Source organism: Aristolochia californica, unplaced genomic scaffold, assembly GCF_029961685.1.
Source record: "Aristolochia californica isolate CCGP_79_NKW_82.1479 unplaced genomic scaffold, dmAriCali1.0.hap1 SCAF_5, whole genome shotgun sequence".
Lineage (NCBI taxonomy): Eukaryota > Viridiplantae > Streptophyta > Magnoliopsida > Piperales > Aristolochiaceae > Aristolochia > Aristolochia californica.
The window spans coordinates 24,544,532-24,553,146 of NW_027182214.1; positions in this window are offsets into that span (position 1 = coordinate 24,544,532).

Below are 8,615 nucleotides of genomic sequence, written 5' to 3' on the forward strand. Positions count from 1 at the left end.
CCATCATCTCGTAAACAAAAAGGCAATTAGATCACAACAAAATGAAAATTTTAGAAGTTATGGATGGAGAAAATTTGAAACAACAACAAATGTAAGTAAAGAAAATTTTTTCACATACCACAAATGAACACAAAAGTTTTGTTTTCCAACTTTGGGAAATTCCTCTAGTTCAATTCAAATACCTTGGAATTTTATAAGAAAGAGATTTCTTCTACACATGTTTTAAAAATGGATATGCATGTTTGAAACATGCCAAAGATGCAAATGACCTATGGATCCAAACCTTTTAAAGAGAATAACAAACGCTCAATAAATTCTCAAGTGAATGTACGGTGGGATATTTACCCTAGTCAAACAAGCCATTATTTCACCCATTTACAAAAAGCTAACCTAAAAATCATAGATTATTGTAAAGTGATTTATAATGTGTAACGGGCTATATTTTTTAAAGAAATGACTTATGGGTTGGAAATCAACACTCAGTCAAAACTCCCCCTGCCTCCCCCTTTTCCCTACGATCGTAAAAATTAATATATAATAACTAGAAAGAGTTTAAAATCCATAAAAATTACATAATCTCTTTGGAATTATATCTCTCTATATTTGTGCATTTTACATTTCTATTTTAGATGTATACTTTTTTCTTAAATCAAAACTTTGAGTTTTCGCTCTCCCTTCATCCCGTAAACAAAAAAGGCAAATAGATCACAATAAAATGAAAATTTTAGAGTTTATGTATGGAAAAAATTTAAAACAACAACAAATGTAAGTAAAGAAAATTTATTCACACACCACAAATGAACACAAAAGTTTTGTTATCCAAGTTTGGGAAATTCCACTAGTTGAATCCTAAGAGCTTGGAATGTTTTAAGAAAGAGATTTCATCTTCACATGTTTTAAAAATGGATATGCATGCTTGAAAGATGTTAAAGATGCAAATGACCTATGAATTCAAACATTTTAAAGAGAATAACAAACGCTCATTAAATTCTTAAGTGAACGTGCTGTGGGATATTTACCCGAGTCAAAATAGCCATGATTTCACCCATTAACGAAAAGCTGACCTGAAAATCGTAGATGATTGTAAAGTGATTTATCATGCATAACAGGCTATATTTTTGTAAGAAATGACTTATGGATTGGGAGTCAACACACAGTTAAAAATTCCCATGCCTCCCCCTTTTCCCGACAATTGCAAAACCTAATATATAAAAGCTAAAAAGAGTTTACAATCCCTAAAAAATTACATACTCTGTTTGGATTTATCTCTCTCTATATATGTGCATTGTGCATTTCCATTTTAGATGTATACTTTTTTTTTCAATCAAAACTTCGAGTTTCCGCTCTTCCAACATCCCGTAAACCAAAAGGCAAAAGGAAAATTTTAGAAGTTATGGATGGACAAAAATTGAAACAACAACAAATGTAAGTAAAGAAAATTTATTCACATACCACAAATGAACACAAAATTTTTGTTTTCCAACTTTCAGAAACTCCTCTAGTTCAACTCTAATAGTTTGGAATTTTATAACAAAGAGATTTCTTCTACACATGTTTTAAAAATGGATATGCATGTTTGAAACATGCTAAAGATGCAAATGACCTATGGATCCAAACCTCTTAAAGAGAATAACAAATGCTCATTAAATTCTCAAGTGAATGTACGGTGGGATATTTGCTCGAGTCAAACAAGCCATTATTTTGCCCATTTACAAAAAGCTGATCTAACAATCATAAAAGATTGTAAAGTGATTTTTCTTGCATAACGGGCTATATTTTTGTATGAAATGTCTTATGGATTGGGAGCAACACTCAGTTAAAAATCCCCTGCCTCCCCATTTTCCCAACGATTGAAAAACCTAATATATTCTAACTAAAATGAGTTTGCAATCCCTAAAAATTACAGACACTCTTTGGAATTATCTCTCTCTACATGTGAGCATTGTGCATTTCCATTTTAGATGTACACATTTTTCTTAAATCTAAACTTTGAGTTTTCGTTCTCCCTTCATCCCGTAAACAAAAAAGGCAAATAGATCACAAAAAATGAAAATTTTAAAGTTTAAGTATGGAAAAAAAATTTAAAACAACAACAAATGTAAGTAAATAAAATTTATTCACACACCACAAATGAACACAAAAATTTTGTTATCCAAGTTTAGGAAATTTCACTAGTTGAACCCTAATAGCTTGGAATTTTATTAGAAAGAGATTTCTTCTACACATGTTTTAAAAAAGGATAATGTGCTTGAAACATGTTAAAGATGCAAATAACCTATGGAACAAAAACTTGTTAAGAGAATAACAAACGCTCATTAAATTGTGAAGTGAACGGGCGGTGGGATATTTACCTGAGTCAAACAAGCCATTATCTTTCCCATTTACAAAAAGTTGACCTCACAATCATCGATGATTGTAAAGAGATTTATCATGCGTATCGGGCTATATTTTTGTATGAAATAACATTTGGATTGGAAGACACCACTCAGTTAAAAATCCCCCTTCCTCCCCCTTTTCTCAACAATTGAAAATACTAATACATAAAAACTAAAAAGAGTTTAGAATCCCTAAAAATTACATATACTCTTTGGAATTATCTCTCTCTACATTTGGGCATTGTGTATTTCCATTTTTTATGTATGCTTTTTTCTTAAATCAAAACTTTGTGTTTTCGCTCTCCCTTCATCCCGTAAAAAAAAAGGGGAAACATATCACAACAAAAATCAAAACCTTGTGTTTCGCTCTCCCTTCTTCCCGTAAACAAAACAGGAAAATAGATCACAACAAAATAAAACTTTTAGAGGTTATGTATGGAAAAAATTAAAAACAACAGAAAATGTAAGTAAATAAAATTTATTCACATACCACAATTGAACACAAAAGTTTGGTTATCCAAGTTTGGGAAATTCCACTAGTTCAACCCTAATAGCTTGGAATTTTATAAGAAAGAAATTTCTTCTACACATGTTTTAAAAATGGAGTTGCATGTTTGAAACATGTTAAAGATGCCAATGACCTACGGATCCAAACCTTTCAAAGAGAATAAGAAATGCTCATTAAATTCTCAAGTGAGCGTGCGGTGGGATATTTACCCGAGTCAAACAAGCCATTATTTTGTCCATTTAAAAAAAACTGACCTAACAATAACTTATGATTGTAAAGTGATAGATCATGCGCAACAGGCAATATTTTTGTAAGAAATGATTTATGGATTGGGAGTCAACAATCCCTAAAAATTACAGACCCCTTTGGAATTATCTCTCTCTACATTAGAGAATTCTGCATTTACATTTTAAATGTAAACTTTTTTCTTAAATAAAAACTTTGAGTTTTTGCTCTCCCATCATCCTGTAAACAAAAAAGGCAAATTATCACAAAAAAATGAAATTTTTAGAGTTTATGTATAGAAAAAAAATTAAAACAACAACTAATGTAATAAAAGAAGATTTCATCACACATCACAAATGAACACAAAATTTTTGTTATCTAAGTTTGGGAAATTCCACTTGTTCAACCCTAATACCATGGAATTTTATAAGAAAGAGATTTCTTCTACACATGTTTTAAAAAGGGATGTGCATGCTTGAAACATGTTAAAGATGCAAATGACTTATGGATCCAAACCTTTTAAATAAAATAACCAACACACATTAAATTCTCAACTGAACGTGCGGTGGGATATTTACACGAGTCAAACAAGCCATTATTTTTCCCATTTAATAAAAATCTGACCTTACAATCATCAATGATTGTAAAGTGATTTATCATGCGTAACGGGCTATATTTTTGAAAGAAATGACTTATGGATTTGGAGAAACACTCAGTTAAAAATCCCTCTGCTTCCCCTTTTCCCGACGATTGCAAAACCTAATATATAAAAACTAAAAATAGTTTAAAATCCCTAAAAATTACAGGCAGTCTTTGGAAGTATCTCTCTTTACATTTGTGCATTGTACATTTCAATTTTAGATGTATACTTTTTTCTAAAAAATAAACTAGGAGTTTTCGCTCTCCCTTCATCCCGTAAACAAAAGAGGCAAATAAAACACAAAAAAATAAAAAATTTAGAGTTTATATATGGAAAAATTTTAAAACAACAACAAATATAAGTAAGGAAAATTTATTGACACACCACACAAAAGTTTTGTTATCCATGTTTGGGAAATTCCACTAGTTCAACCCATTACGCTTGGAATTTTATAAGAAAGAGATTTCTTCCACACATGTTTTAAAAATGGATATGCATGCTTGAAACATATTAAAGATGCAAATGACTTATGGATTCTAACCTTATAAAGAGAATATCAAACGCCCATTAAATTCACAAGTGAACGTGCGGTGGGATATTTACCCGAGTCAAACAAGACATTATTTTGCCCATTTAAAAAAAGCTTACCTAAAAATCATAGATGATGGTAAAGTGATTTATCATGCGTAACGGGCTATATTTTTTTAAGAAATGACTTATGGATTAGGAGTCAACGCTCAGTTAAAAATCCCCCGCCACCTCCTTTTCCCGATGATTGCAAAACCTATTATATAAAATCTAAAAATAGTTTACAACCCCTAAAAATTATAGAACATCTTTGGAATTATGTCTCTCTACATTTGTGCATTTTGCATTTCCCTTTTAGATGTATACTTTTATCTTAAATCAAAACTTTGAGTTTTCCCTCTCCCTTCATCCCGTAAACAAAAAAGGCAAATAGATCACAACAAAATCAAAATTTTAGGGTTTATGTATGGAAAAAATTTAAAACAACAAAAAATGTAAGTAAAGAAAATTTATTCACATACCACAAAAGTTTTGTTATCCAAGTTTTAGAAATTCCACTAGTTCAACCCTAATAGCTTGGAATTTTATAAGAAAGAGATTTCTTCCACATGTTTTAAAAATGGATATGCATGCTTGAAACATGTTAAAGATGCAAATGACCTATGGATCCAAACCTTTCAAAGTGAATAACAAACAGTCATTAAATTCTCAAGTGAACGTGCGGTGGGATATTTACCCAAGTCATACAAGCCATTATTTTACCCATTTATTAAAAGCTGACATAACAATCATAGAAGATTGTAAAGTAATTTATCATACGTAATGGGTATATTTTTGTAAGAAATGACTTAAGGATTGGGAGTCAACACTCAGTAAAAAATCCCCCGCCTCCCGCTTTTCCCAACGATTGCAAAACCTATATATAAAAACTAAAAAGAGTTTACAATCCCTACAAATTATAAACACTCTTTGGAATTATCGCTCTCCACATTTGTGCGTTGTGCATTTACATTTTAGATGTATACTTTTTTCTTAAATCAAAACTTTGAGTTTTCGCTCTCCATTCATTCTCTAAACAAAAAAGGCAATTATATCACAACAAATTTAAATTTTGGAGTTTACGTTTTGAAAAAATTTAAAACAACAAGAAATGCAAGTAAAGAAAATTTATTCACACACCACGAATGAATACAAAATTTTTGTTATCCAAGTTTTGGAAATTCTACTAGTTCAACCCTAATTTCTTGGAATTTTATAAGAAAGAGATTTTTTCTACACGTGTTTTAAAAATGGATATTCACGATTGAAACATATTAAAGATGCAAATCACCTATGGATCCAAACCTTTTAAAGAGAATAAGAAACGCTCATTAGATTCTCAGGTGAACATGCGATGGGATATTTTCCAGAGTCAAACTGACCACTATTTTGCCAATTTACAAAAGGCTGACCTAACAATCATAGATGATTGTAAAGTGATTTATCATGCGCAATGGGTTATATTTTTGTAAGAAATGATTTATGGATATGGAGTCAACACACAATTAAAAATCCCCCGCCTCCTCCTTTTCCGGACGAAAGCAAAACCTAACATATAAAAACTAAAAAGAGTTTGTAATCCCTAAAAATTACAGCCACTCTTTGGAATTATCTCTCTCTACATTTGTGCATTGTGCATTTAAATTTTAGATGTGTACTTTTTTCTAAAATAAAAACTATGAGTTTTCTCTCTCCCTTCATCCCAAAAACAGAAAAGGCAAATAGATCACAACAAATTGAAAATTTTAGTGTTTATGAGTATTTATGAATGGAAAAAATTTAAAACAATTACAAATTTAAGTAAAGAAAATTTATTAACACACCACTAGTGAACACAAAAGTTTTGTTATCCAAGTTTTGGAAATTCCACTAGTTCAACCACCCATTATGCTTGGAATTTTTTAAGAAAGAGATTTCTTCTACATATGTTTTAAAAATGGACATGCATGCTTGAAACATATTAAAGATGGAAATGACTAATGGATTCAAACCTTTTAAAGAGAATAACAAACACTCATTAAATTCTCAAGTGAACGTGCGGTGGGATATTTACCTGAGTCAAACAAGCCATTATTTTGCCCATTTACAAAACGTTGTCCTAACAATCATAGATGATTGTAAAGTGATTTATCATGCATAACGGGTTATATTTTTGTAAGAAATGAGATAAGCATATTGAGTCGACACTCAGTTAAAAATCCCCCGCCTCATCCTTTTACCTACGATTGCCGAGTTTACAATCCTAGTGCATTTCCATTTTAGATGTATACTTTTTTCTTAAATCAAAATTTTGATTTTTCGCTCTCCCTTCATCTCGTAAACAAAAAAGGCAAATAGATCACAACAATATGAAAAATTTAGAGTTTATGTATGGAAAAAATTTAAAACAACAACAAATGTAAGTAAAGAAAATTTATTCACACACCTGAATTGATCACAAAAGTTTTGTTATCCAAGTTTGGGAAATTTCACTAGTTCAACCTTAATTTCTTGGAATTTTATAGGAAAGAGATTTCTTCTATACATGTTTTAAAAATGGATTTGCATGCTAGAAACATATGAAAAATGACCTATGGATCCAAACATTTTAAAGAGAATACCAAATGCTAATTAAATTCTCAAGTGAATGTGCAGTGGAATATTTACCTGTGTCAAACAGACCATTTTTTTCCCATTTTCAAAAAGCTGACGTAATAATCATCGATGATTGTAAAGTGATTTATCATGCGTAACGGGCTATATTTTTGTAAGAATTGACTTATGGATTGGGAATCAACACTCAGTTAAAAATCCCCCTGCCTCCCCCTTTTCCCGATTATTGCAAAACCTAATATATAAAAACTAAAAAGAGTTTAAATCCCTAAAATTTACATACTCTCTTTGGAATTATGTCTCTCTATATTAGTGCAATGTGCATTTTAGTTTTAGATGTATACTTATTTCTTAAATCAAAATTTTGAGTTTTCGCTCTCCCATCTTCCCATAAACAAAAAGCCAAATAGATCACTACAATATGAAAATTTTTGAAGTTATGGATGGACAAAAATTTGAAAAAACAACAAATTTAAGTAAAGAAAATTTGTTCACATACCACAAATGAAAACAAAATTTTTTTTCCAAGTTTTGGAAATTCCACTAGTTCAACTCTAATAGCTTGGAATTTTAGAAAAAATAGATTTCTTCTACACATGTGTTAAAAATGGATATTCATGCTTGAAACATATTAAAGATGAAATTGACCTATGGATTCAAACCTTTTAAAGGGAATAAGAAACGCTCATTAAATTCTCAAGTGAACGTGTTGTGGGATACTTACCCGAGTCAAACAAGCCATGATTTCACCCACTAATAAAAAGCTAACCTAACATTCATAGATGATTGTAAAGTGATTTATCATTCCTAACAGGTTATATTTTTGTAAGAAATGACTTATGGATTGGGAGTCAACACTCAGTTAAAAATTTCCCTGCCTCTCCCTTTTCTCGACGATGGCAAAACCTAATATATAAAAAATAAAAAAGAGTTTAAAATCCCTAAAAATTATATAGTCTCTTTGGAATTATCTCTCTCTATATTTGTGCATTGTGCATTTCCATTTTAGATGTATACTTTTTTCTAAAATCAAAACTTTGAGTTTTCACTCTCCCATCATCCTGTAAACCAAAAGACGAATAGATCACAACAAAATAAAAAATTTAGAAGTTATGGATGGAAAAAATATAAAACAACAACAAATTTAATAAATAAAATGTATTCACATACCACAAATGAAAAAAAAAAATTGTTTTCCAAGTTTGGGAAATTCCACTAGTTCAACTCTAATAGCTTTGAATTTCATAAGAAATAGATTTCTTCTACACATGTTTTAAAAATGGATATGCATACTTGAAGCATGTTAAAGATGCAAATGACCGATGGATCCAAACCTTTTAAAGAGAATAACAAATGCTCATTAAATTCTCAAGTGAATGTACGGTGAGATATTTACCTGACTCAAATAAGCCATTATTTGACCCATTTACAAAAAGCTGACCTAACAATCATAGATGATTGTAAAGTGATTTATCATGCACAACGGGCTATATTTTATTAAGAAATGACTTATGGATTGGGAGTCAACACTATGTTAAAAATCCCCCTGCCTCCCCATTTTCCCGACTAATGGAAAACCTAATATATAAAAACTAAAAATAGTTTGCAATCCCATAAAATTACAGACACTCTTTGGTATTATCTTTGTCTACATTTTTGCATTGTGCATTTCCATTTTAGATGTACACATTTTTCTTAATTCAAAACA